The sequence below is a fragment of the Podarcis pityusensis genome (assembly GCF_964106645.2).
Source record: "Podarcis pityusensis genome assembly, chromosome: 2".
Taxonomy (NCBI): Eukaryota; Metazoa; Chordata; class Lepidosauria; order Squamata; family Lacertidae; genus Podarcis; species Podarcis pityusensis.
Genome location: NC_138029.1, coordinates 102080995 through 102106751, shown reverse-complemented (window position 1 = coordinate 102106751; position 25757 = coordinate 102080995). Strand labels below are relative to the sequence as shown.

The following is a 25757-nucleotide window of genomic DNA, read 5'->3' as shown; positions in this document are numbered from 1 at the left end:
AGGGAGACCATTTCACTGTCAGGTTCTTCCTGATGTTTAATCAGAATCTCCTTTCTTGTAACTTGACTCCACTGGTTTGGGCCCCAGCCTGTGGAGCAGGAGAAAACAAGCTTGCTCCATTTTCCATGTGACAGCCCTTGAGATACTTATCATAATTCCTCCCAGTCTCCTTTTTTCCGGGCTAAACATACCCTGCTCCTTCAACCATTCCTCATAAGGCTTGGTTTCCAGACCCTTTATCATCTTGACTGCACACCTTCCAGCTTGTCAATACCCTTCTTAAATTGTGGCACCCAGATCTGGACACAGTATTCCAGGTGTGGTCTGACGAAGGCAGAATAGAGTGGGACTATAACTTCCTTAATCTGGACACTATAGTTCTGTTGATGCAGCCAAGAATAGCATTTGCTTTTGTTGTTGCTTTTTGCTGCTGCATCACACTGTTGGCTCATGTTAAGCTTGTGGTCTAATACTATTCCTAGATCCTTTTCACACGCACTACTGGCAAGGCAGGTGCCCTCCACCTCATATTTGTGCAGCTGGTTCTATCTGCCTAAGTGCAGAACCTTACATTTGTCCCTATTGAAATTCATTGTGTAAGTTGTGGCCCGATTCTCCAATCTGTGAAGGTGATCTTGAATCATTGCATTGCAGCAGCACTAACTAGCCTGCTCCAACCTAGCCTCCATGGATTCCACACTAGTTTCCAGAAATGGTACCAAGGCAGAACGAGGTGCGGTGGTAAAGTGCTCTGAAGTTGCTAAATCAGACTGCAAGTGAGAAGATTTGATCGTCCCCTGGTATTGAAAGCTCACCGAATAAGAGTTTGAAGGCTTCACCTGTAGGACTGTAAATTATTTGATGTGTTAATGCGAATGGAAGTCGTTAAAATTGCAGCTGCGGTATAAGAGTTTGTTATTCTGACTGGTGTGTAATTGGAATTTTGTGGGAGTCATAAAGCCACGGCAAAGGCTTGTAATATTGCAGGGTGCCCCCTGACCTCGGCTGACCAGCACTCTGAGCTTTACAATGTATTGGAATGTATTGACCTTAAATGGAGTTGTGTTTCCTCTGGGCAGTGATGACCCTATATGGTGATGGGTGTAATAAAAGCCTTGACTGGATGAGGTAACGTGAGACATTGGCAAACGGCCATGCGGCTGGAAAGAGAAAAAGGATAATAAAAAAGCTACGGGAGGAGAGAGAAGTTCGAAGGGAGCTGCTCATACCATCCTGAAAATATTGCTGGCTCTCTGTGTCTTTATTTTATGCTAAACTGTGCCATTTGTAACGGCTGGCTCCGACAAGTGGTTCCCCGTGTGAGGCAACTTAAAGAAAACAGTCTGAGGCAGACTAAGAGGATTTTAAAAGAAAACCGTGTGAGGTTTTTTGATCCATGCAAAGGATATCATTGGCTCACCACGCCCGGCAAGGGTTGCAAAGCGCTAATCATCTTAAAAAGATCCCGGTGAGTTCGATCTCTTTTTTCTATCTTGATTTTAGAAAAATGGGCAGCTCTTTGTCTGCTCCCCAACAGAAATTTTTAAAAGACTTAAAATTTCTCCTCTCCTCCAACAAATTGGAAGTTCCGGAGGGTGATTTGATACAGCTCATTCTGGCCATCGAAGAGCATTCCCCCTGGTTTCCTGCAGATGGGACTTGGGAATTAAAACTTTGGGACAAGATTGGGGCACATTTTCATGGGCACCCCAGCATAGGTGTTCGGATTCTAAATGCATGGTGCAAGGTTCGTTACGCCATGGGCTCTTTATCACCAAAAAATATCTCCATGGCTGCAGTGCCAACACAATCTTCAGCTTCTTTAATTCAGCCTGCTGTGCTGCCATCTGTTCCAATACTTGCCTTGCCAGCAGCTCCAGACCCCAAACCTCCGGACTACAGTTCCTCACCAGAGGACCCAATCCTGCAAAAATACCGTGGTCTGGCTGGAAATGACCCTGCTCTTTCAGCGGCAGAACCAGCTACCCCTTTTCAACGTGCAGTCCTTGCCTGTTCCTTAATTCAGGATACTATGGCATTCCCTGTTATTGTGCCCCCTGCTGGTGCCCCGGCAGGCACCCAAGCCCAACACCAACCTTTTGACTTTAAGATTTTGAAAGAGCTGCAACAGTCAGTAAAGGCCAATGGACTCCAAGCCCCGTATACGCAGGCACTTTTAGAAGCCACATTAGCCCAGCTCTTGGTTCCAGAGGACATCAAGCTTTTGGCCCATACAGTGTTACCTCCATCAGCTGGTGTTTTGTTTGCCCACGAATGGGAAACTGCCCGCCGTGCTTATGCTCCAGCCTTGTTACAACAAGTCAGAGGAAATAATCCAAATGTTACCCTCGCAGACGTCATAGATGTCATGATGGGGCGTGGTCCCTTCGCTCAAGCTTCAGTGCAAGCCACACTGCTGCAAATCTTATTGAGGGACACTGCTCTTGCTGCTAAACAAGCAATGAGAAAAATCCCAGAACCCAGTATTCAATCAAGGTGGGATTCAATCAGGCAAGAGGCAAGAGAATCATATTCTTCCTTTATGGATAGGCTGCTTACAGCAGTGAGTCGCCAAATTGAAAATCCTGAAGCCAAACAAATAATTATCAAACAATTGGCCTTTGAAAATGCCAATGAGGATTGTAAGGTTGCGTTACGACCGATAATACACAATCCTGCCACAGACACAGCAGCCATGCTTCGCATTTGTCAGTCTGTAGGTACAGCCACCCACAAGGCTCATCTGCTGGCAGCAGCGCTAAATGAAAACCAGCCTGTAGCCACCGATACAACTTGTTTCCAGTGTGGCAAACCAGGATCACCGATACCCCAGTGGGGGTAGAACAGTGGCCTCTACCAAAAGAAAAATCCGCAGCAGCGGCACCAGCTATCTCTGAACAGCTTATTTCTGAACAACTGACTTTCGGCCACATTGAACCATCTTCATCCCACTGGCTCCAGCAGACAGGGAACGGGATGCTTTTTCATTGCCAGTATATAACAATTCGCAGCCCACCCAGCGATATCAGTGGGTTGTCCTGCCTCAAGGCATGCGGAACTCCCCTACACTTTGTCAACATTTTGTGGGTGAAGCATTGAAACCTTTCCGCATGCGCCACCTAGAGGTGCTGCACATGAGCTGCATCTGGCAGTGTTTGCCTTCCTAACCATTGCCTTGCCATCCTTTGCTGCACCGTTATACAAGGAAGAGAAGCTGACGACCCAGTCCAGTTGAAACCACCATATTTCACCTCATCGGCTGGCAAGCAGCTGTTGTCAGCTTCCTACTCTGGCTGGCAGTATCCACGGCTCAGCCACTTTCGAACTAGAAGAACAGCGTTGTTGAATAAGACTTTTAGGGGAGAAAATTATCATAAGATATGGAGGGATGATATTTTTGTACAAGATATGATTATGTTTGCCAGTTTATTGCATGCTTCTAAATGCTGGGTGTGTATGCCAGTCATTCCGGCATAATGCTTCATGGTGTGCCTGTCAATGGATCTTTTCAATTTACTAACATTATATCCCCTAAGCAAACTTTTTGGCCTCCAGTACAATTGATCCTCCATGAGCCTGCCCCCATTTATTTTCCAATTAAAGAGGGGAAAGAATCATGGGGCATATATCCAAACTGTCAATATACATTGAATTTCACTTTTAAGAGCTCTTGTTCTCTTACAGGAACATACAGTGACCAATCTCAGTGCTATAGGAGTGACACCAATGCATGGCTAATAAACTAGAAAGGAAGCCTACCATGCAGCTTGGAATCAGAATTCTTATATTCTTGGCTTCCGGATGCAAGTTGGCTTCGACATTTATTGATTTTGGTGATCATTATAGTAGTTATTTGTGTTATTTTGTGTTGCTGTATCCAATGTACTCCTTCTTTAATTTCTATATGTACTGCATGGTTCTCCAGTCCGCGGCCTGCTTCCGGTGTCACAAGAGTCGCTTATCGCGCTTGATATAACCGTATTGGTACTGACATATATGACTCTGATTAATAAAATAAAGAAAGAGGGCATGTGGGCAAAGGCTTGTAATATTGCAGGGTGCCCCCTGACCTCGGCTGACCAGCACTCTGAGCTTTACAATGTATTGGAATGTATTGACCTTAAATGGAGTTGTGTTTCCTCTGGGCAGTGATGACCCCATATGGTGATGGGTGTAATAAAAGCCTTGACCGGATGTAGGTAATGTGAGACATTGGCAAACGGCCATGCGGCTGGAGAGAGACAAAGGATAATAAAAAAGCTACGGGAGGAGAGAGAAGTTCGAAAGGAGCTGCTCATACTATCCTGAAAATATTGCTGGCTCTCTGTGTCTTTATTTTATGCTAAACTGTGCCATTTGTAACGGCTGGCTCCGACAGAATTTATAAGTTTTTGGAATGCAGAGTTAAAGTAAATGATCAAATCATCAATTCTAGCACGCAGGGGGCCAACAAAATAATATAATTTGGCGTCTGAACAATTTGCATTATTAATTGTATTATAATTTGGTATTGTGACAATGAGGCTTTTTATTGGGTTAATGTAATTGAAAACGGATAAAAATTATTATGCAAAAAACAAAAAAGAAAGCTCACTGAATAAAACAACAACGCATCAAGGAAAGGACTGTAGTTATTTACTTGTCAGGAGGCTTTTGATTTTTTTTTTAATAAGGTGGAGCATCTAAAAACAGCAACCCCCTGCAGTTTCAAGTGGTACAGTCTATTTTTGCATCTTAGCATTCTACCGTCACATTATATCACTAGGTGTGCGCACCAGTGATTCAATCGGTGCAGCAGAATTCAATACTGGCTCTGAAAGGGCAAAGAAAGACGTAACTTGCACTCAGTAGCCACAAAGAGGTAGTGAGAGCTCAAGCAAGCCCAGTCAAGAACAGACAACCAATTCCTGAAGAAATATTCAGTGATAGGCACTTATGTACCGTATTTCAGGGTGCCCTGCACGCCGGGCGGCAGGCTGCTATCCGCAGCGTGGGGAGCCCTGTGGGAACTCCTGCAGGGCTCCCCACGCTGCGTAAGTCTGCCGGGCGCTCTGCTTCAGGGCGTCCCACGCGCCCGGCAGCAGGCTGCTATCCGCAGCCTGGGGAGCCCTGCGGGAACTCCCGCAGGGCTGCCTAGGCTGCGGATGTGTTCCCGAAGCGCCGGGCGCTCTGCTTTCAGCGCGCCTGGCGCTCCGGGAAGCAGGCTGCTATCCGCAGCCTAGACAGCCCTGCGGGAACTCCCCCAGGGCTGCCTAGGCTGCGGATGTCTTCCCGAAGTGCAGGGCACTCTGCTTTCGGGGCGCCCGGCGCTCCAGGAAGCAGCCTGCTATCCCGCAGGGCTGCCTAAGCTACGGATGTCTTCCTGAAGCCTGGAGAGTGAGAGGGGTCGGTGCGCAAGCTTCAGCAAAAGCCTGCATTCGTCCCATAGGACACACCCAGATTTCCCCTTCATTTTTGGAGGGGAAAAAGTGCGTCCCATGGGGCGAAAAATACGGTAATCCTAACAGAGCTCGAACACTTTAATATGGGAGGAGGGCTTTATTGGTACCAGATGTCACTAACCCCACATACATCTCAGCCACGTAAACATATTTTAGTATCTCAACAAGTGAGGTCGGGAAGCTAGCACGTAACATACTGCTAAGGCTGCTTGTACTGTATTGTATTGCTTCTGCACTCTGAAAACGCAGAATTTCGACTTCCACTTGTAAAAAGATGTCAAGATTCTGGCACTCGTGGAAAAGGCGATAATTATACAGGTCAAAAGCTTAGAAGCCAATAGGGGGCAGAGAAAAGCCTTGAGTGATCAATATCTGGGTATGTTTCCGCCATCAGTGCAGCTTTTCCTGATGGCTAGCAGAAGCAAACTAAATGATGCAAAAAATAATGATACTTATGGAAATTTAATTTGCACAATCTGTTCAGGCTGCAACACGTTAGCCCACGTTCTGCTCTCAGAAACATTAACTCAGCAGGCAATTTGGAAATTTTTAGTGTGCGGCACACCTAGGGTTATGCAATGTGGGCTGTGTGGTTGAGGCGCTGGGTCCCCTTCCCCTGTTCTATTCTGCTTCTTTTCTTGCCTAAGGCTGAAACACCCTAAGGTAGGAAGCTACCTGTAGGCAGCCTCCCTAGCTGCCAGCCACTGATGTCACCAAGCATGGAGCAATAGTGGCTGGCGAGGACCTATTCCAATGTCCTATTCCTTCTTGCACCTGCTTTCACAGTCCTTTGTCCGCCATCATGCATGTATGGCACCTGCTAAAATGGAACTTGTGGCTCCAAACGAATAGTACAGATGAACACTCGATGTGTTCAAAAAAGTGAGCACGTTATCCTTGCCATTTGTGATACAGTATATGCAAAGCTTTGCTCTGGAAGCAACCTGAATCTTGGGGGAAGCAGCTGGATGAGCTGGTGTTGGTGACGCTACTGAGTTGCAAGGAGAACTGGTATGCAGCTTGTGAGCAAGTGGGTGGGTGTTCAGGTGATTGCTAGAGACAATTGATAAAGAATAAAAAAGAGCTTTCTGTAATGGAAGTATGAATCACGAGCATGCCTGTGCAACCAGAATTAGAAGCAGCTGCTGAAAGCACTTTGACATCAGCAACCTCTGCACTAGTCCTTGTGTGTTTCAACTCCAAGGACCCTTGTCTACTTTCTGACGGTTCTTCATCTTTAGGCTGGAAAGCCCTTCAAAACAGGAGGCACCCTAGGAGATTCTGGGAGTGGGTACTCCCCCCCCACACACATTGCTTCCCCTCCACTTATTCATGTGAGCAAACAGATGAACGATGAACTGGGTGCTTTCATGGTCAGGGAAATCCAAGATCAAAGTTTCAATGCTTTAGTGTTATACCGTGGTGTTTTAAATTATTGATTCATGGTTTTATTTTTCTGTCGATAGACACCTTTAGCTTTTCTTTGAGGACAGGCAGGTTTTGAGCAAATAAACAATGGTGAACATCGGGGGGGGGGGGCGGAGGAGGAAGGAGACTGCAAGATCAATACCTGTCCTTGATCTTCATGTAGGCACAGCCCCCAAAGGTGAAATATCACACTCCCAAACAGGATCTGAGTCAACAAACTTAAATAAATAAAGAGCAGATTCAAGGCTGAGGGTTGTATATGAAAAAGGAAGAAGCTTGCTAACCATAAAAGCAGATGAGCATGAAAGGAACCAGTACCTCAAAACGAGTTGTGAATTCTCCGTCTTTGGGGAGTTTGCAAGAAAAGGCCGGACAGGCAGCCATCACCAATGATTTAGGTAAAGGATATCCTGTCTGAGAATTGCAGAGAGCTGGACTAGATGACCCACTGGGTTCCTTCCAATTCTGTTATCTTATGATTCACAGAAAGGAACAGCCTGGTTTTCCTGAGGCATTCATAAATCCGAGGCTGTGCATATGTACACACAGATGCTCAGGAATGAGAAGAACGGGCTTTGATTCCAAAAACTCAACTGAATTGGAAACCTGAATAGGAAAATGGAAGGTTACATCTACCCAAAAATATCAGAAATAATGGCCGTTCAGAGCTTAGGTTAAAAAGAAGAGGGAAGTGCAAAGGAGATACTCCGGGATTTAGAGGAGATCTGAAGGACACTTCCCCCAAACGTCTTATAACTGGGAAGCAGCAGTGTGCCAATTAAACTTCCCCCTGGTGGGCGAAAATGATGAGTTTCCTGAAGCAAAACTACTAAGTGACAATGAATCACTTATTTGGCCGTGCCAAATTTTAACATTGTGGAGCTTGCTTGCAATCTCCTCCTGGCTTGTCAGTAGAGCCAACCTCCCCAGCTGCTGCTGCTGCTGCTGCTGCTGCTCGTCTTCCTCCTCCTCCTCCTCCTCCCACCAATAGGATTTTAATTTAATCTAATTTGGCCTTAACTTTCTAGCCAAAATTGCTCCTAATGAATTCTCCAAGAGCTGGTGCCAGGGCTGGTGCCGTGAACAGAGCGTTTGGCGAAGACTTTACAGCGCAATTACTTGGAAATCAGTTCCACTGAAATCAGCAAGACTCTCTTCCAAGAAAGCAAGCTTAAGGTTGGATTCTTACAACGAGAAGATTCAAGTTCAAATCCCAGCGCGGTTATAAAGCACAACTGTTTGGTTTAAGGTTTGCCTCCAAGATCACATAGAGCAAACCCTGGGCTTGTATCCTCACTCCTGAGATTCTCTTGTGCTCTTCTCACAGAGGGGAGAAATAGAGTAGGTCAGAGGTTTTCAACCTCTTTTGTGTCCATGGCTCCCTTGACCAATTACATTTTTTATGCAGCTCCCCTGGCACAACTGGCAGCCTCTCACCCTTTTTCGAACACCCTCCTTTGTAGAGTGTTCCCTCAGCCTTCTCTCCCCACTCCTTGGGAGTCCTCCAGGCAGCTGCTGCAGCCGCCCCTGGTCTCTGAGCTGCCCTCCTGCCCCAAAGAGAGGTGCCTCCTCACACTGCCCCACAGGGACCTGGGGCTTACTTGTCCATTCCAGGCTGGTGGACTGGCTGGCTAGGCTCCCTCACCTGCTTGCTTGCTTACTCCGAGGCCACCTCAGCTTCTGGCAACCAGCACCCGCAGAGGCACCATTCGCCTGGGGAGCTTGTAGCCAGGGCTGCTGCAACAAACAGCTGTGCAAATCTTTGGGAGGCAGAGATGCAAGAAGGCATCAGAGGAGGGAAGGAAGGAAGGAAGAAAGAGGGTCAGAGGCCAGTGTTGCCCATGGTACCCCTGACCACTATTCAAGGTACCCCAGGGTGCCATGGTACACTGGTTGAAAACCACTGGAGTAGGTTAAAGCTCAGAAGCCCACAAACATTGACTTGTTGTACCAGCTATCCTCTGTTACCATTTTGGGAGTGTTTTCAGTACAGTGGTACCTCGGGTTAAGAACTTAATTCATTCTAGAGGTCCGTTCTTAACCTGAAACTGTTCTTAACCTGAAGCACCACTTTAGCAAATGGGGCCTCCTGCTGCTGCCGCGCTGCCGGAGCACGATTTCTGTTCTCATCCTGAAGCAAACCCGAGGTAATATTTCTGGGTTAGTGGAGTCTGTAACCTGAAGCGTATTTAACCCGAGGTACCACTGTAGTTAAATAAGTAGTGTTTTCATGCATATCCTCTCACACACTTTGAGGGTGGCAGGGCATGTGTTTTGCCTGCAGAAGGTTCAGTTCCTGGCATCTGCAAGGCAGGGTGAAAAGAGACCCTGTCTGAACCCTTGGAGAGCAGCTGCCAGTCAACATGGATGATCCTGAACGAGACAGACCAAAGACCTGACCGCTTCCTATGCAGAAGGCCGGAGGGAGAGATTCCTCTCATGAGTGCTGGGATACAGGGGAGATCAGACTCCAGCTTCCCCTAACCTTCTCCAAACCAAAACATAAATGAGAGCTCAAAGGAGGGAATGGGCTGGTGTGTTAATTTGTGGATACCTGCCCTGGGAGATCCTGTATTCACATAACACAAACAAAGCACAAGCTTTTATCCTTGATTACAAACAGATGATAATTATTATTTTTTCTACTACTGCTATTACCAAAAACACGTGCAGCAGCACCCGTGTGCTACACTAGAGAACGGAAGCTTCCCTGAGCTATACTCGCATCTAGTTTCCCCGTTATCAATAAAAAGCAAACTACAGAATGAGAAGAGGCACACGTTTAAGCTATTGTGCACAGCACTTCATACTTCAGCTGGAAAAGTCGATGTCTGAAATCGACCCACATTTTATTTTATTTAAAAAACCTACATAAATAAAACCAGCATAACAGAAAGCCTTTCCCCTATGCGCACAGATTCATGTATTTATTTGTTTTTAACATGGAGTAGCATTGAAACAAGCATTCCCTTACTTGGGGCAAAGTCCAGCAAGAGTTGCAGCAGATGGTCCTCATGTTCCTGTATCTTGGCTCTGACACTAGAATTTCACGTTGCACGACATAATTTGCTGCAGGAATTGGAGAGGAGGACAGAAAGGTATGTTTGGCTTCCTTAACAGCAGCCGGTTAAGTGCTCATTGGGACCTCAAGCAGACACTCCAAAAGTAAGTGGAGTCAACTCATGCTGGTTTCTCCCCCGTCCGTCTCCTTGCCGAATTCCACAATGGCAGCACTGAGAGTAAAGATGAGGAAGGTGATATCCAAGGTCACCCCCTGGACCAGATATAAGAAAGGTAGAAAGCAGGGGGGGGGGTCGGCTGAGGTTGGTGGGGCAGTGCCCCATTTGCCCTAATGGACCAGCCACAGCTGTAAACAACACAAACTGCCTGGTTTTTAGGTTAGCTAAAGTATGTTAATGGGACACGGGTGGCGCTGTGGTCTAAACCACAGAGCCTAGGACTTGCCAATCAGAAGGTCGGTGGTTCAAATCCCCGTGACGGGGTGAGCTCCCGTTGCTCGGTCCCTGCTCCTGCCAACCTAGCAGTTCAAAGGCACGTCAAAGTGCAAGTAGATAAATAGGTACCACTCCGGGGGGAAGGTGAACGATGTTTCCGTGCGCTGCTCTGGTTTACCAGAAGCGGCTTAGTCCTGCTGGCCACATGACCCGGAAGCTGTATGCCGGCTCCCTCGGCCAATAAAGCGAGATGAGCACCGCAACCCCAGAGTCATCCACAACTGGACCTAACGGTCAGGGGTCCCTTTACCTCTACCTAAAGTATGTTAAGGAAATAAATACTAGGCAGAGTTGAGCTGTGAGGGAGGGCATGAACATTTTTGTAAGCGCTGAAATCTGCACATATTCCTCCCCCTCAAAAATAAAACAAATGGTGTGTGTGTGTTTTTCCCTCTTCAGGAAGCAGTGCCCTCACTCTAAACTGGCTGTGTTTGCTTCATAATGTAGCCCAATCCGATTGGCTGCATTGTGCCACTACATTCACTATGAAATCCCTGATTGGCTTGGATTTCCCAGGTCTTTAGATGAATGGTGCCACAGCAGGAGCAAATAAGGGGAACAATAGCAAAGAACAGGAATGTATAAAAGTGGCTGTTAGGTCTATTGGGGAGGTTTTGGAGAAATACGGTATTTCTTCCAATAACATCCCACCCAAAGAGCATTGCTTTCCACCGGAAAATCAAACCAGATAAACACTTAGCATAGCCTTAATAGTAATGTACACTAGGCAATGGAGTGTACATTTATATACCTTTGGAAGCAATGTGCAGTTGACCTAGAAGTAAATGCAGTCAACAAATCCTTATATTCCCAGAAATTCTTTTCCATATAGGAAAAAGGGGTGTGGGGCAGCAGACTGCCACCTGGTGGATCTATTCTGATACATTAATCTTAATTCATTCAACTTTCTTTCTCTCTCCCTCCCCTTTATTATTTTTTTTAAAAAATGCTAGGCGAAGCTGATCCTTGAAATAATGATAGTGGTACAAAGCACAGGCAAAGGTTTACTCTCAAGGCAATCCATGTGTTAGTATTTCTCCTTCTATAGAAAAGGAGCCATAAGGACGTCTCTTAGCACAGCTTATCTTTTCTCTATTACCACTGGGGGAGTGAACGAGATAAAATTGCACCAGGCAGAAACGCCATCAGGCTGAAATTGCAGGGCAGAGCAAATAGAATCTTCTAACTCACAACACAATCAAGAGCCTTCCCTGAAATCTGATGAGCAGCAAGCACAAAGAGGGCCAGGAGAGGCAAGTCATAGCATCCCACTAGGGCTGAGCAAAAGGGCTGCTTGCGTGGGTACACATATCAGCATGCAATGCTTTTACCATTCCCTTCCAACGTTCTGTTGTATTTCAAAATACATCTTACAACAGAGTCCGAATCCAATAAATATTGCCATAATCCTGGATTGCATAAATTTATGTGTGTGTGTGTGTGTGCACACACACACACACAGACAGATGTGCCTCTTTTCACCAAATATTGTAGATACTTTCAACAACTGGGGCAAGAAGGCACTGAATGTGGTTCTCTCAAAACAGGGGTAATTTGTGGGATCCAAGTAAATAATAATAATAATAAAAATAATAATATTTGTTGTTGTTGTTGGGTCCAAGTAAACAATTGTTGTTGTTGTTGTTGTTGTTTTATTCGTACCCCAGCCAATTTGGGCAGCTTCCAACATATATAAAAACATAATAAAACACTGAACATTAATTGGCTAATTAAACAATCTACGGCCTTTTAAAATGGGAGAAAGGGTATTTCTTTCTTTCTTTACTATGTTATGTATTTTTGTGTTTTCATATTGTAAACTGTAATCCTTGGATGAAGAACGGTATAGAAATTTAATTAAGTAACAAGAACAAGAATAATGATAAAGTATTGGTGCAGGAAAGGACCCTGGTTTTTACATCAGGCTTATGCAGTATAGCGGGCTGTTTCCCCAGTTGCTTGTCCAGGAGGGGCATCATAGCTTAGCTAGGCAGGAAGAGCAAAAGTCCTTCTGGCAGCCAGCCACCTAAAAAGCTCTTGGTCTTCCTGTCTGGCGCAGCGGCATCACTCCCAATCCCTTGTATAAGGAAGGGGGTTATGGGAAGCCACCACTGCCACCATACCTTATCATACAAAATACACATATAGTAAACATGCAGTGTTCCCCCTTCAACATTATTTTTTTTTGCCGGGGGGGGGGTCCCACCTTGAAAATTGGTAAAATACCTCCCTTAATTCTCTCCGGTGAGTTCGGAAGCATACTGGAGGAGACACACACACTTCAAGGCATAATTGCAAGTGCAGCTCAGTAACTGTGGAACAAACTTCCCATCATTATTATAGAGTTTTCTTTCTCCAAATCCTATGATTTCTGCATGACTGAGGATGCTCTCTATCATCTCACACATCCCAGGGAGCACAGGTAATCACAAATGACCGGGATGTTTGAAGGCACGGAATGTTTAGAAGGCCATAAGACACTGGCTCTCGAATCACAGAATGGACAAATCCTTTGTAACGCACTCAGTACTTTGAGAATAATGCTCAGTCTCAACGAAACACACTGCTCTGAAAGGCTGGAGAGGTGGAATCTACACACATATCAAAAAACACTATGAAAATGCTTTAAAAACACACACACATTTTGAAAAATATATTGAATTTGCCATGGCTCGCTATCTCCATCTAGTGTCACATATGTATACTGCACTTAACAACATGCTTAAAACGTTTTATTTGCAGCTGTATAGCTGAGTCCTGAGAGTCTGTTCACTCTGAATGTTCAAGAGGTTCGTCACTTCCTGAATTGAGGTGAAACATTAGGATGCAAGATCTTGATTATTTTAGGGGTGTGTAATTATTCACTGATATAGCACTTCTCTTTTTATAGTTTGCTTTTACAAGGAAGAAAAGGTTAACAGAAATCACATTTTCATATTTTTTCACGGAATATTTTCCCCCCATTTAAATATATCTTTTTCTCCTTATCGTAACACTAACATCGTCTAGCTAAGTTCTTTGGCTGCGTTTATAGATTTATACAGGCTAATTTCACCCTGGCGCAGCACTTCTAAGCATTCAAAGAAATTTACTATCTGTAATATCTCCAGGCTCCGAAGGATCTCAAACACTGTGAAAACCTCCACTGTGGTGAGCCGGCTGCAGCGCTGATGCCATCTCATATCCTGTTCTCAACCTAAATCCTCCTTGAAGGCCTGTGGAATACCTCCCTGACTAGAAATCCATTTCAATCTTCACTTCCTGTTTCCATTACAAGCTTTATCCACTCTAGGAAGCCCCTGGCTGCCAAGGAAAGCAGTCTTAAAGCAGACTTCCCTAATATTGTGCTCTCCAGATCTTGTTGGACTATGACTCCCATCATCTCAGGGTTGTAGGTTCGTGCCCCATGTTGGGCAAAATAGCTGGACTAGATGACCCTTGTGGTCCCTTCCAACTCTACAATTCTATGATTCTATGATCTCCAACCACTGCCCATTCTGGCTGTGTCTAATATGAACTGAAGTTCAACATCTGGAGGGCCACAACTTACCCACCTCTGCCCTAAACGATACAGACCAAGGATACCTGAATAAGTTTCTCCCTTGCATCAAGATCTTCAGAGAAGATCTTCAGAGAAGGACTTGCTCAGTGTGACTTATTTTGTGGAAGCATCTCTGCCTCCTCTCACTTTAGCAGTCCTTAGAAGGCATATCTGGCCAACTCTCTCGAGCAGATTAGTCAACATCCTCCTGCATAATATATTTTTATGTTGATGAAGAAGGAACAATACTGGATGTTTTCTCTTCTGGTTTCAGAAGATTTTGTTTCAGATGGCTGTTGCTGATGGCTTTTTAATGGTCTGGTTGCATTTTTACTGTTTGAATCACTGTGAGCTGCTGTATGAGTCTTTAAATAAGGGGAGCCTTATTTTTGGCTGAACAACTCCCAGCATCCATCTGTACCATTTGGCCATGCTGACTGAGGCTGAAGGGGCTTAGAGGTTCCTTATCCCACTCCCTTAAATAAACAGATAGATGCACATCTAAAATAGTCAAGAGAAGAGGTATGATGGTAGCCTGTTCCATTCATGAACCTTCTCCAATTTCCCATTTATTTTCATCCATCAACAGAGCAGAGCCTGGATGATGTAGAAGCCTCTTCAGACTTCTGCTGGCTCCCCCTAACATCTTCAGCAGTGTCTTTAGTATTCTAAAATTGGGCAGTTCCAAGCCCCAAAATGGCAGACAAAACTGCAAACCAGCCAGCTTAATTGCAAACCCAAACCTCTACATGAACCAATCCTGGAAGGCCATCTGCAGAAATCACATCCTTATACAACCGGCCCTGTCAGTGTCGGTTCAACCATGAGGCAGAGTGAGAAAGCCACCTCAGGTGGAAAATGCTATAGGGCAGGGAGTAGACCAAGCTGTGTGTGCCATGTGGTCAGCCCTGCATCCACCAAGATAGCCTTCTGCTCTCAGGTGAATGGGAGGATGGTGTTGTTGAAGCAAAATTCAACCACCAGTCTGGAACAGGAAGGGACACCACTTTGCCCTTTGCCTCAGGCAGCGAAATGTATTGGGCTGGCCCTGAAGCTTCTCCATATTAATTTAAAAAACAACAACCCCAAAACATCTCACTAACCAGATTGCATTAATGGCTCTTCCCTTGTGAGAAAGCAGTTGCATCTAGGGAGGTCTCCAAGGTTGTAAGGAAGTGGCCGGTTGCTTATGAAGATGTTAATTTTTAACAGTCTACAGCAGAGACACTGTGAAAGATTCATTGGCAGGACCTGCCAGGAGGAGTGAGCTAAAACAGGCCTGTGTTGCTGAAAAGGTTTATCCCAACTAGGCTGAGGCCAAACGCTACGCTGCGGTAAAAAAACGGTACAAACAAAGTCACTCCTTTAGGGACGGCCATGAATGAAAGGGTCTGAGGCGTCAGGAACGGGTACTGCTCAGCTGCCAGGAAGTCTGTGGGATGTGGCAGCCGGCCCAGTGAAAACGAAGTGCCAGGAACTCCCAAAACAACAGCCATGTGGACTGATATTGGGGATTTTGAATTCTGTTAGACTGGGTTGCCTTATCAGGTCGGAGGATCTGAGAGCAAGTTGACCTTTGCAGATGCCTCTCTCCCCTCCCTCCCAGAGCCCAGAGCCTACCATGGATTCAGCGTCACACTTATTAAAAGTATTGTTCCTTTGTACAAGCGCACCATCAATTTCAGCGCTGCGATTTGACTGTTTCGTACATTGATCCAGCTGCATCAGATAAGAACCCCAGAGAGAATATTTCACTTGGAACTCCGCTAGGCAGGGTCATTTCATATCAATACTTCTCCTACAGGGGCAAATCACTCTACGGTTTCCCAGGATGGTCGCTTATACAGGGCTTGATCAACAACGCACAAAAACTGCATTGGTTTGAAGAGCAATCTGCACTCTAACAAGCCAGTGGGTTTAAAATAATAATGAGACAATAATCAAACACAGGGGATCCGTCGCACAATGTAAGTCTAGGCAAGTATGAAAGGCCTGACCTGAAAGAGGAGGAACTCTTAAAGTTAGGCTCCAGTTTCTTGGGAAGCTGCTTCCTCAGACTATAATGAGATACCTAGGGAGGTGAGTCAGTCCATTCATTACGAAAGTTGGGCAATAGTCCTGGACACATCAGACCTCTTGGTGTCATCACACAGCCACATATTAGCACAACTGCCAAATGTTGGCTGCATTTCAACAGCTGACAATTTTGCAACTCCCAAAGAGGAGCAGAGGAGGAAGGAAGCATTGTACAGTAGGCTGAAAATTACCACAAGTTCCTTTCTCTCTCCCATCCCATCTCTGCTTAATGGCTATTGAGAGATTGAACTTGACAGAACATTAAAGATGATTCTTTGCCCCAGCCCTAGCATATGTACGCAAAGGTAAAATGAAAGGGACGGGGAGTCGAATATGGCAGGAATGGAAGACGGCCCATCTAGAACCTCAGTACAGTCAGGAGTTGATCTGGCAAAGACTGAAGGCTATTGCAAAATAGTGAACGGCGCTCATTCAACTACATATTCCCCTCTTCCATTCCCAATCCTTTATCCTGCCCTATATATTTAAAGCAGTATTACATCACTTTAAACAGAAATGGGTTTCCCCCAAAGAATCCTGGGAACTGTAGTTTGCTCAGGGTGCAGAGCGTTGTTAGGAGACCCCTATTTCCCTCACAGAGCTACAATTCCCAGCAACAGGAAATCTGTGGGCAGATTGCTGGGACATTCAAAGCTGCCTCAGGCTAAGCCAGTTACAGGTAGGTAGCCGTGTTGGTCTGCCGTAGTCAAAACAAAATTAAAAAATTCCTTCCAGTAGCACCTTAGAGACCAACTAAGTTTGTTATTGGTATGTGCTTTCATGTGCATGCACATTTCTTCAGACTAAGCCAGTTGGACTACAACTCTGAGGCTGGTTGGGGCTGATGGGAACTGTAGTCCAAAAGATCCAGAAAGCACAAGGTTGATGAGAACTGGGCAGCAGTTGTCCACTTTTTCAGACTGGAGTTTTGCTCATTTCCACCCTGGATATGCCTGGGCTTGAATAGGGAACCTTCTGCACACACAACCGTGTGCTCTATGACTGAGCTATGGACTCTCCCTGTTGCTAGTCTGGCAGCAAGTGGGTTGGATGTCTTCGCCAAGCAATAGAAACCAGGGCAGGGGGAACTTTTTCATCCCTTCTGGGCAACCTTCCATGGTGGGTGGGGGCCTGAGGCAAAAGTGGGTGGAGCAACAATGGTCAAGTTTGTCTTTCTACAGTGGGCTGGTTTCCACACACCCTTGTCGATCCTCCATGCAGGCAGCCAATATACAAGAGTTCAAGGGCATATTTCAGCCAGGCCAAACACTCAAGAAGGGCATGAAGCAGGGCTGGTAAAGGGTGTAGGGAGAATCCTGAGGGCCGGAGGCTAGAGAGGTTCGGAGGCAGGCTAGGCTGAGAGATTGTGAGTGGCCCAATGTAATCAAGTGCGCTTCATGGAGGAGTGAAGATTTGAATCTGGTTTTATCCAGAAACAACAACAACAGTATCTGCTATGACACACTAGCTCTTGAATTTTCTCTCTCTTTGGGCTACGTTTAAGCAGTGAAGTGCTTTCTCTGTTAGTTGTGTTTTTATTCATTTTCAGCCATGCAGTGACTGCTATGTGGCCAGACTCTATAAGACCTAGATGTTTAAATAAACAAATACTTCAAGGAATGAGAGAGACACGAGGGACCAAAAGGATCAGGCCTCTTAATCACCTTTGGCCGCATTCCTCATAACCTTGCATTTATCTGAACTTAATTCCTGGTTACTTTTATGGCCAAAGTGATGGCAGGGCCCCGAAAGCCTTTCTGGAAATAATATTCATAAAACCGGAGCATTTCTGGTTCTGTCCCTCTGTGCTTGGCCTTCAGCCAAAAGATAAAGGGATCAGAAAGCAGAACCTCCTCCAAGTGGAAATTGGAAAAGAGGCGGGTGGGGGAATTACGTTCTTGCCATTTGAAAGAAAATTTGGAAATACAAAATTACCGGATTCACAGCCGAGTAACTAGCGACAGGGGAGAACGTCCTACTTATCTTCTCCTTGCCACAGGTGTATAAGCCAATCCAATTTCCTGACCTCAGGCTGCAATGGCAGAAGCGAGCAAAGCAGAGGTGTCCAACTCTGTCTCACACCTATTTTAAATTTTTTTTTAAATTTGGTTAATGGTAACGTGCAGGGCAACTCTTACAGGTGATGACGATGACAGTGGTATTCAACCTCAAGGATGTTGGTTACATAAGGCTCCAGGGGTGGGGGGCTAAGTCTTTTGCACCAAGTTCCAGGCCCCATCTGCCCCAGATATTTAAAGCACTGACATGCCTCTTTAAAATCCCCTTAGCTTCCCCCCCAAAAATCTTGAGAACTGTAGCTTGATAAGGCCACTGAGAGTTGTGGGTAGACCCCCTATCCATAGCTGTCAACGTTTCCCTTTTTTAAAGGGAAATTCCCTTATGCTGAATAGGATTCCTCACAAGAAAAGGGAAAAGTTGACAGCTATGCCCCTATCTCCCTCACAGAGCTGCTATTCGCAAAGTGGTTTAATAGTTAGACCCCCCCCCCCGAGAACTCTGTGAATTATAGCTCTGGGAGGGGAGCTGGGGTCTCCTAGCAACTTTCTGAACATCTTTAACAAAAAACCAGTTCCCATGATTCTTTTGGCTGTTTAAAGTGGTACGAAACTGCTTGAAATGCCTAGTGCAGATGCAAAGCGCAACACTGCCACCCGTCACCATAATTTGCCCAGGTACATCAATACCATAGTGATTAGCATATGCAAATTTGTGCCATCAGCCTGTGCCCCAAGTCCTTTAAGTGCTAAACAACACCCATCCTTGGTTCAGTCCATGCCATCCCAATCTGCTCACCCGTTCTCAGTTTTCCACAGGTAGGAAAAGGATCTGTGATAAACATCGCAAAATTTCCCCTTTCCCAAATACTCCAGTTCTTGGGGATATGTGAAGCTGTGCAGCTCTGTAACAAACTGCAGCAGCCCTGAACAACTTGAAAACAAATTTTATTTTACATCCCCAAATCTCTTTAAAAAGTATCCATCTCCTGGCCTAAAATCTGTTTTCATGGGCATTACAGCTCTCTCTCTCTCTCTCTGTGTGTGTGTGTGTGTGTGTGTGTGTGTGTATGTTTCGGGCCTCGTGATCATCAAATGCCCGACTTTTGGAAGTGCCATTAAGGGTTCCCATATGGCAGAGAGCAAACACACTAGCCTAAACAGCCGGCAAACTTAGCAGGAACTGTCAGATTCCTAATGGCAACTCAAAACACACCACTGTGTGCATTCAGTAGATGCCATCATTTCAAGTGCACTTTTTTTGGTGGGGTGGTGGGGGGAATAAAGAAAGGCTAGAGAATGACAGATCTCTAAATACACCCTGTGATTTTTAATTCCGTAGCAGTTTGTATAGCATGAGTGTGCTTTTAAAGGCTTGCACCGCTCCGTGGGTTATCTTGTGTGGTTTTTAATTATGCTGTTCAATTGCTTTTCCAGCTCAGCGAGATAGCATGCAGTCATCCCATCTCAATGGATTCCTTTATAGCCACTTAAATAAGCAGAGGAGTCTGCCTCAGAAAGAAGGCATTCTATCTTTCACATTCAGGCTTTATTTCTGAACAGAGTAGCCTCTCTATTTTTTTTTTTTTTTTTTTTTTGCAGATAGCTGTATGCAGTCTAGCTGAACACAGGAAACTACATTTTCAAGCTGGCGCAGTCCAGTGGGAACTCTATAATTAAAACACATGCAAGATAACCCGTGCTGCAGAGAGCAAACCTGCGGAAGGGCACATAAGCTGAACGGGAGGTGCAGAAGATCCTAGGTTCAATCCTGACATCTCCTGATAGGGCTCAGAACGTCCCCTGTCTGAAACCCTTAAGAGCTGCTGCCAATCTGCGTAGACGATACTGAATTAGCTGGGCCATTGTGGTCACTTAGTTGAAAGCAGCTTCCTAACAGCTCAGTGGGTTACAGCATGGTGCTCATAATGCCAAGGTTGTGGGTTCGATCCCCGTATGAGACAGAGCTGCACATTCCTGCATTGCAGGGGGTTGGACTAGATGATCCTTGGGGTACCTTCCAACTTCTATGGTTCTAAACCTCGTTTTCTGTGCTGCGTAACAGAGGCTAGGGGTGCACTGGACATGGCACAAGTAATATCCCCCTTGCACTAGTATAACAGCAGCGACCCTAGAGTCTTCATTGCAACGCAGATTCTCCATCACCTATCCCAATCCTCCTGATCTCCAGATGTTCTGAACAGCAACTCCTATTGTTGACCCAGGTAGTATGGCCAATGATCAGCCATGACAAGAGTCCTAGCCCCAAACATCAGGAGGGTGCACCCATCACACTTATTCTGATGCCCAAGAGCAAAAGGGTGATGAGGCTATGAATTAGACCTGGACATTGTGCAAAAGTCTTATCTGGAAGCAAGAGGTCTGAGCTGACACCAAGCCTCTCTCCCAGCCCAGAGCAATGATTACATCCATTACTCCTCTTCCTCAAAGATAATTATACTGTTTTATACATTTCATTGTGCTCCGGCAATTCTTTTGGGGGGGAATTATTTTACAAGGAATCCTTACATGCATTCTGGAGTCATGGTAGCCTTGATTCAAAGCCCATTAGGACATGGTCAGTCTTCATTTGCAAAGAAGCAGAAGACCACATGTCAGAGCTCTCCTGTTACCAAGGGAGAAAATGGAAGGGTTTCTAACGTGCTTTGTGATATTAGAAGGCTTCAGAGTCTTTTTAATATGGTAATTATTTCGAAGTTCAGTATCCCTCGAGACAAGCTGGACTTACCCATCTGTGAAAGTAATCAGAATGAGAAAAAGTGTGTGTGTATGTGTGTACTCTAAACCACTTAGGGTTCCGACAAGAAGGAACTCAATTTTATTTAAAAAGTAAATATAACTGGCAAACGAAACAGAGTTGTATTGCTTTGGTACAGTAAAACTCATTGCAAGAAGAGAAAGCCGAAAACCCCAGAAGAAGGTATTGTGGCTAGTACTGAAAACTAACCAGCCTTGACTTTACGATGCATCCAGATCACACATCAAAATCATAGCACAAGGCTCTGATAACGTCTCTTTTAACGGCACTTGACATGCAAGATGAAATAATCACTGATTAAAGGGAAGCAGGACAAGTTAAGGGGGGAAGTGAGACAGAACTACAAGGAGTGATGGCTCTTAACTGGTGGGAATAATGAGTCTTGCTTTATTTCTTGCCTTCTTGGCACATCCCAGTCGCTGGAAGTAGAAAAGGGCAAACGACCGGATTAAAAACTCCATGGCCACAGGTTGTGCTGATGTGGCCTGTGTGCCCTGCCTTTTCAAAGTAAGCTTTAAGGAAACACAGAAAAATAAAAGCAACAGAAAGAAAAACCGAGCCGGGCTCTAACCATCTCGGTTCAGCAATTACAGGGATCCGGCTGTTTCTAAAGAAAACAAAGGTGTGAGATGACACTCTGTGTGTCAAGGGCCTTTTGTGTATCTTCTAAGGACTGCAAAAAGGGGAGGAAAATAAAAAGGGGGGGGGGAGAGACACCAGTCACGCTAAAAATATCATCTGCTAGAAGTCTGAGTCATCAACAGTTCGCTTCAAAATCCCTAAAGGTCTTAAACACTCTGGGGCACAAATGACCATGAAGTAAAATTAACTCTGACAGATGTTTGTAGGGGGTGGGGTGGTGGAGACTCCCCTCCCCCTTTGCAATTATTTAAAAGAAGATCAAGTTGCTTAAGTATTTTTCTTCTGACTTCCTGGCGATTTTAAATGCCCAGACTAGCAATTAACTATTTCAGTGAACAGCAGCCCTGACTCCCAAGGCAGAGAGATGCAGACGGACGAGCAAAGCCATCCCGCTAAAGTGTGTTTCAGAATTACATTTCGGCTGGCCGCATCCACAGCTATACGGTCCACTACCTTATTATATACCCTACAGAGACGTAAACCACAAAGCATCATCGCTTACCTGCTCCGGCCGCCTCCGAGTCCAGATTTCGGCAAGTTTTGTTTTTTCTATTTTGAATTTTAAATCCACCAAGCCCCTCCAACCCCCCCTCCGCTGGGGCGGGGTCTTGCTTTTAGTTTACTTTCCTTTGGTGCACGTTTGCTTGCAAAAGCCCAAAGAACACTGCAGCATGGTGAAGTATCTTGTTTTCTGTTTTTGCAAAGCGGGGTGGGGGAGAAAAACCCAATAGCACTGTTGATAGGCTAGTGGTGGGAGGATTTCTTGAAATGAGCAGCAGCAGCAGACTTCTCTCTCTCTCTCTGGTCAAATCCTTCCAGGAGACACGCACGCACATAAAAACATAGGGTGGCTTGCAAGGGAAAAACCTGCTGTGCAAACCATCAGCAGAGGAAAAGTGCGATTTCTGCTGTGCGTTTGCATAGGCTTAACGTTGCCTTCCTCGGAATTCCAGCTTGGCCAAGGGATTCTCTCCCTTTCTCTCCCCTTCTCTTCCTCCCACCTTCCTTCCTTCCTTCCTTCCCTTCCTTTCACCCTGTCAGTCCATCTCCTCCCTTGCAGCCGCCCAAGTGACTCCAGCGGAGCCCCAACTCCGGGTTTACTGAGTGACCCTGGGAGACAGCAGAGCCTGCATCCAATCCGCAGTCCCGCCTCCCTCTCGGAGCCGGAGAGAGCTTCAGTTTGCTCCGCGCAGCCCCATCGCGGCGCATTCGCTGGCTCGCCGGGCTGGGAGGCTTCGCTGTTGCAGTGCTCGCCTCTCCTGCATGCTAATGAGGCGGTGATGTCAGCAAGTCAAAGGCGCTACATCTGGACAGTTCAGCGAATGGCCCGCCGGCCAGCGCCTGGGATTTAGATCTATATGCAAATCAGGCTGCTCTCTGCAAATCAATACGCAGTCTCACTTCCCCTGCTCTTTTTGCACGGCCAAGAAGAAGAAAATCTTTTTTTTTTTTTTTTAACATGTGCATCATAAGTTATGGGAGTTGCCCAGTTCTCTCTCCAGGAGCAAAAACTACACGGTTTTATCTCTGCACATGAACAAGCCCGTACATAAACGGCGAGAGTGTTGGACGCTGAGCCCATCTCGCCTTGTCTAAGCCAAGCCACTGCTTCCAGTTATTTGCCAGTTTCCCCAGTAGCAATCCACTCCTAGGCTTGGGGAATAAATGGAGCCCTCCATCAGCCCTCCTGCAGTCTAAACAATGGCCTGCCTGGAATCCTTTCCTGCCTACAGGTGTTCAAATGCAAGGTCAGGTGTTTCACAAGTGCAGCCAACATGGGTGGGAACTTGCCAGAATCAGGCCAACTTAGAGCGAAAGTCTGGGTATGGTTTCAGTTGGACAGTAAAAGGATCCCTGACCATTAGGTCCAGTCGTGACCGACTCTGGGGTTGCGGCACTCATCTTGCTTTATTGGCCGAGGGAGCCGGCATACAGCTTCCGGGTCATGTGGCCAGCATGACTAAGCCGCTTCTAGTGAACCAGAGCAGTGCACGGAAATGCTGTTTATCTTCCCGCCGGAGCGGTACCTATTTATCTACTTGCACTTTGACATGCTTTTGAATTGCTAGGTTGGCAGGAGCAGGGACCAAGCAACGGGAGTTCACCCCGTCGAGGGGAATCGAACCGCCGACCTTCTGATTGGCAAGTCCTAGGCTCTGTGGTTTAACCCACAGCGCCACCCGCTTCCCCAGTTGGACAGTACTTACTGACAAAATTCACAAATACCTTTCCATCCCTTAGCCACAGAGAACATGCCCAGGTGACAACTTCCCAAGCACTTGTATATTATTTTCATTTTTGTTAAATGTATTTAACATAGAATTACAGACTTGGAAGGAAACCCAAGGGTCATCTAGTCCAATGGGAATCTGAGCTAAAGCATCCAAGAGACATGGCCATCCAACTTTTGCTTAAAGACCTCCAAGGAAGGAGAGTCCACAACCTCCAGAGGAAGTCCATTCCACTGTTGGACAGCTCTTGCGTTTAGGAAGTTCTTCCAGATGTTTAGTCAGAATCTCCTTTGTTGTAACTTGAATCCACTGATTCAAGTCCTACCCTCCAGAACAGGAAAAAACAAGCTTGCTCCATCTTCCATGTGACAGCCATTAAGATATTTGAAGATAGCTATCATATCTCCTCTCAGTCTCCATACCCAACATACCCAGCTCCTTCAACTGTTCCTCATAAGGCTTGGTTTCCAGACCCTTGGTCATCTTGGTTGCCCTCCTCTGCACACATTCCAGCTTGTCAATATCCTTCTTAAAATATGGTGCCCAGGACTGGACATGGTAGTATCGGTGTGGTCTGACTATGACAGAATAGAGCAGTACTCTTGTTGTTGTTTAGTCGTTTAGTCGTGTCCGACTCTTCGTGACCCCATGGACCAGAGCACGCCAGGCACTCTTGTCTTCCACTGCCTCCCGCAGTTTTTCTGTTGATGCAGCTCAGAATCACATCTGCTTTTTTTTTGCTGCTGCATCACACTGCTGACTTGTGTTAAGCTTGTGGTCCATTAGGATGCAAGCCAGGTGCCCCCCATCTTGTATCTATTTAGCTGGGGTTTTTGCCTAAGTGCCGAACCTTCCATTTGTCCTTATTGAAATTCATTTTGTTAGGTTGGGCCTGGTTTTCCAATCTGTTAAGGTCATCTTGCATCCCAATTCTGAGCAGAGTGTTCAGTGGGGCTCAGAGGGAAGATAGATGGAGCACTTGGGTGAGAGTTGCAGGAGGAGGAAAAGAGAAGCCAGGGAGGAAGGAGGCAAAAGGGAAAGCAGTGAGCCAAGGGAGGCAGGAAAGCAGGCAAACAGGTAGACCAATGGAGGAGGAGGAGGGGAGGAGGAGTAGAACACTGGCAGGCCACAAAAGGTGACGAAAATCAAACTCTTTGAGTTTCTGGTCCACATACTCTCCCGACTTCAGAGACTCTGATATATCTCCTTGCCAAGGGTACACTGGAGCCTACAGTAGGTATGCCTCTGAGTATGGGCAGCCTCAAAACTCCCTGGTTTTGTGCCACAGTCACTAACCTTGTTTGTTTGCACTAGGTAAAGGTAAAGGGACCCCTGACCATTAGGTCCAGTCGTGACCGACTCTGGGGTTGCGGCGCTCATCTCGCTTTATTGGCCGAGGAGCCGGCATACAGCTCAAAGGGTCATGTGGCCAGCAGGACTAAGCTGCTTCTGGCGAACCAGAGCAGCGCACGGAAACGCCGTTTACCTTCCTGCTGGAGCGGTACCTATTTATCTACTTGCACTTTTTGTGCTTTCGAACTGCTAGGTTGGCAGGAGCAGGGACCGAGCAACTGGAGCTCACCCCGTTGCGGAGATTCGAACCACCGACCTTCTGAACAGCAAGTCCTAGGCTCTGTGGTTTAACCCACAGCGCCACCCGTGTTTGCGCTAGCAATGAATATATATCGCAGAACTGCTATAGGCCGTATGGAGATTGTCATGCACAACGGTTTAGGGCTCCAGTTCAGGATTTCTCAGCAATGGCATCAAGGACTTTGAGAATGAGCGCTGGGTTTGGAAGCCAGGGCAGGACAGACATCATCACATTGCTGGTCCTTGTTAAATTGAAGTATGGAAACCGATGCTCCTATAAAAGGTTTGTTAAATGTTCCCAGTGGGAAGAAATGGCAGAAAGAAGAGCCAGCTAATGGTGTGGCGTGAGTGCTGACTAGGGGGAAACAACAGTCGCCTGCCCCACTTATGGTGCCACAGAGGCAGCTACCAGCGTGCCAGCCAAAGCGGCAAGGAGACACCCACTGTGATAGGCAGGGAAACCTAAGGCAGATGGCGGCTAAGCAGGCAACAGCAT

At 46.2% G+C, this 25757-nt stretch overlaps 2 protein-coding genes across 3 annotated transcripts in view; one reads left to right on the top strand and one right to left on the bottom strand.

Annotated features, from left to right (window-relative positions):
• The window catches only part of LOC308471633 (uncharacterized protein C3orf49), a 303591-nt gene extending 278536 nt beyond the window's left edge, over window positions 1-25055 (top strand). Inside the window, exon 6 of the transcript XR_013983004.1 lies at window positions 24983-25055. The gene's annotated coding sequence lies outside the window, so the exon portion shown is untranslated. The remainder of the gene's footprint in view (window positions 1-24982) is intronic.
• The window catches only part of PRICKLE2 (prickle planar cell polarity protein 2), a 267560-nt gene that overhangs the window by 94808 nt on the left and 146995 nt on the right, over window positions 1-25757 (bottom strand). Inside the window, exon 1 of one of the 2 annotated variants that reach the window (XM_080995691.1) lies at window positions 21940-22332. The exons of the other annotated variant lie outside the window; for it this stretch is intronic. The gene's annotated coding sequence lies outside the window, so the exon portion shown is untranslated. Of the gene's footprint in view, window positions 1-21939; window positions 22333-25757 lie in introns of those variants that run through there. 2 annotated transcript variants of the gene reach the window in all.